This window comes from Rattus norvegicus, chromosome X, assembly GCF_021556685.1.
Source record: "Rattus norvegicus strain SHRSP/BbbUtx chromosome X, alternate assembly SHRSP_T2T, whole genome shotgun sequence".
Classification (NCBI taxonomy): Eukaryota; Metazoa; Chordata; class Mammalia; order Rodentia; family Muridae; genus Rattus; species Rattus norvegicus.
This window is the reverse complement of record NC_141554.1, coordinates 66,585,300-66,589,083: the sequence shown is the minus strand read 5'-3', so window position 1 is coordinate 66,589,083 and position 3,784 is coordinate 66,585,300. Positions and strand designations below refer to the sequence as shown.

General features: G+C 46.1%; 1 pseudogene; it reads right to left on the bottom strand.

Annotated features, from left to right (window-relative positions):
* Nucleotides 1–595: 595 nt before the first annotated feature.
* Decr1-ps1 (2,4-dienoyl-CoA reductase 1, pseudogene 1) lies at nt 596–3,385 on the bottom strand (annotated as a pseudogene).
* Between the last annotated feature and the right edge of the window lie 399 nt (nt 3,386–3,784).

Here is a 3,784-nt window from a genome sequence, read left to right as displayed (position 1 = left end):
GTATGTCTTCAAGGAGTACAGAATCCTGCAGTGCCCAGTGAGATAGCCCGAGCCTCTCAGCTGGTTATTCTCCATTTGTCTCTTAAGGTCCAGTCTGGGAAGTGGGTGATTCTGTTTGGGTACAGCCAAGTGGGGGCAAAGGGCAGTGACCGGAGCTCTGAGTCAGAAACAGAGAGAGCTCGAGGTTAGTATTCCTCCAGCCCCTTCCTTCCAAGCTGGGTGGGATAATAGCTGTTTTCCTAGAAGAACACAGCTGCTAGCAGGCCTCCCTGGCCTAGAGCTTCAGTGCCCCTAGCACAAGTGACTGATTCCTCTGCTAGTTCTCCAGATCTTGGCATGTGAATAACTTCCATGGTGTTCACTCTTGGATGTTTCACCTTTTCTCACAGATTTCCATTAGTCCTGTCATAATTTTGTATGTGGTTTTTGTTTGTTCTGTCGTTGTTGTAGTTATTGTTGTTGTTATAAGTGTTATATGTGTTTTCTTCATCAAAGCAAACAGTTTATTAACCCTGAAGGCAAGCAGAAGACCATGGTCCATCTCTATCACTCTAGTCTCTAACTTTAGTTTGTCACAGAGGAAGTCATGAGCATCTTAGGAGACTTTTGTCTTCCTGATGAGTTCTTCAATTATATCCCACTCCTCCTCAGTGACCTTCTGTAGAGAGTTGAATTCACCTGACAGAAACACTTCCTTTCCACCGTCAAATGTAATGACTGCCCCATTAATCCAAGAGGCATAATCACTGCAAAGGAAAGTGGCTAGGTTTGCAAGTTCCTCCACAGTTCGCAGCCAATCACAGGGGATTCTGTCAATCATATCTTTCTCAAATCTTTCAGTCCAGTCCAAACAGCTAAAGGCACCTTTGGTTTTGATAGGCCCTGGCTGAATTATGTTGAAACGCATTCCATATCTACTCCATTCAGTTGCAAGAGACTTATTCATGGCTTCCATGCCTGATTTCGCTGAAGAACTTGGCATTACAAAGCCTGATCCACTCTTAGCATAGACGGGAGTGATAGCAAGAAATGCAGCTCCTTTCTGTGCTATAATTAGCTGCTTTCTGATTTCTTTTTTTTTTATTAACTTGAGTATTTCTTATATACATTTCGAGTGTTATTCCCTTTCCCGGTTTCCGGGCAAACATCCCCCTCCCCCTCCCCTTCCTTATGGGTGTTCCCCTCCCCATCCTCCCCGCCTTGTCGCCCTCCCCCCAACAGTCTAGTTCACTGGGGGTTCAGTCTTAGCAGGACCCAGGGCTTCTCCTTCCACTGGTGCTCTTACTAGGATATTCATTGCTACCTATGAGGTCAGAGTCCAGGGTCAGTCCATATATAGTCTTTAGGTAGTGGCTTAGTCCCTGGAAGCTCTGGTTGCTTGGCATTGTTGTACATATGGGGTCTCGAGCCCCTTCAAGCTCTTCCAGTTCTTTCTCTGATTCCTTCAACGGGGGTCCTATTCTCAGTTCAGTGGTTTGCTGCTGGCATTCGCCTCTGTATTTGCTGTATTCTGGCTGTGTCTCTCGGGAGAGATCAACATCCGGCTCCTGTCGGCCTGCACTTCTTTGCTTCATCCATCTTGTCTAATTGGATGGCTGTATATGCATGGGCCACATGTGGGGCAGGCTCTGAATGGGTGTTCCTTCTGTGTCTGTTTTAATCTTTGCCTCTCTATTCCCTGCCAAGGGTATTCTTGTTCCCCTTTTAAAGAAGGAGTGAAACATTCACATTTTGATCATCTCGTCTTGAGTTTCATTTGTTCTATGCATCTAGGGTAATTCAAGCATTTGGGCTAATAGCCACTTATCAATGAGTGCATACCATGTGTGTTTTTCTGTGATTGGGTTACCTCACTCAGGATGATATTTTCCAGTTCCAACCATTTGCCTATGAATTTCATTAAGTCATTGTTTTTGATAGCTGAGTAATATTCCATTGTGTAGATGTACCACATTTTCTGTATTCATTCCTCTGTGGAAGGGCATCTGGGTTCTTTCCAGCTTCTGGCTATTATAAATAAGGCTGCGATGGACATAGTGGAGCACGTGTCTTTTTTATATGTTGGAGCATCTTTTGGGTATATGCCCAAGAGAGGTATAGCTGGATCCTCAGGCAGTTCAATGTCCAATTTTCTGAGGAACCTCCAGACTGATTTCCAGAATGGTTGTACCAGTCTGCAACCCCACCAACAATGGAGGAGTGTTCCTCTTTCTCCGCATCCTCCCCAGCATCTGCTGTCACCTGAGTTTTTGATCTTCCAGTCTCTCGCTGGGAGCAATGAAGTTCCCTGCCGAGCTGTTCCTCACCACATCAGGATGCCTGCAACTTTGACCAGCTCCAGCACTGTGTTATGCACCATGTCAGGAACTCAAACATCACACCGAATCGCATGAACCTTATTTTCAGTTTTAGAGGAAATCTCTTCTGCAGTAGCTTTCAGAACATCAATAGTCCTCCTGACTATCACACACTGGGCACTCAGGCTGGACAGGAAAGTTGTCATTGCCTTGTCAAGGCCAGTCCCTCCTCCTGTAATGAAGGCCACTTTTCCTTAAAAAGCATTAGGTGGTAGCATAGGCTTTAAAAGGGGCAGGGAGAATTTAGACTGTGGAGCATCGATCCTTTGATACAGGGTTTTCGTTTCAAAGCTGAGAAACCTCTGAGGATCCAGATCACAGGGGAGGCAGGACATCACAGCAGAGACTGCACGGCTCAGGAGCGCCGTGTCTGCAGCAGAACTTAATGGTATATGTGTTTTGAGGGGGCAGGGAGGGAAGGAAAGGAGGGAGGGAGAAAAAGAGAGAGGGAAAGAGGGAGGGAGGGAGAGAGTCCTATAATCCAGGATTGCCTCAAATTTGTATGTAATTGAGCATGACCTTGAACTCATGTGTGTGTGTGTGTGTGTGTGTGTGTGTGTGTGTGTGTGCATGCACGTGCGTGCGCGCGCACATGTGTGGTATAGGCATGTATATGTGGAGAGGCTTCCTTTTTCCTCTACTGCCCACAACCTTAGTTTTGGAGACAGGCTCTCTCAACGAAGCTGAAACTTCTTGATGCTGAGCAGCAAGACCCCAGGATCCAATTGACCCCACAACGTCTCCAATGCTGGGGTGACAGACATGTGCTAGTGCACCTGGCTTTTACTGCAGTGCTGGAAGTCTACACACTTGCAAAGAAAGCGCTTACCCACTGAGCCAGCCCCAGCCCCAACCTCAAACAGGTAATTCTCCTGCTTCCACGTGCCAGGATTATAGGCATACACTATCAAACTCAGCTTTGCGTGCGGTTTCTTTATTGGATACTCCCAAGTTCTGCTTGAGGTGTGTCCTCTGTTTCCCGCGATGCCCTCCCTGATACACTGCCTCATTCTGTTCGCTGCTGCCATTCTGGTCCTCTGGGATTCTCCTTCTCCAACCTACTCTCTGAACTGTTTTCAAGTATACAGACTAGACTTTGAAGTAGAGTGTATGGTGGTGAGAAACCTTCAGAACTTGGTTTCAGAGTTCTTCAGAATATTTTCATCATGTAAAACTGAAACAATTAACCCAATTTACAGCTTCCTGTTTCTCTCTCACCTCTGGCAGTCACCATTCTACCTTCTGTCTGTATGAATCTGAACACTTTAACCACCCAATGATGTAACAGGGCCCTGACCTTAGCACAGGTGACTCCATGGTGGAAGTGCTATAAAACTCAGCATGAAGACAGCACCTCCTGCCAAACTAAAACAAAGGCCTAATCCATCAAAATGTACAGTTCTGGGAAAGTTTCTAAATGTACTAAT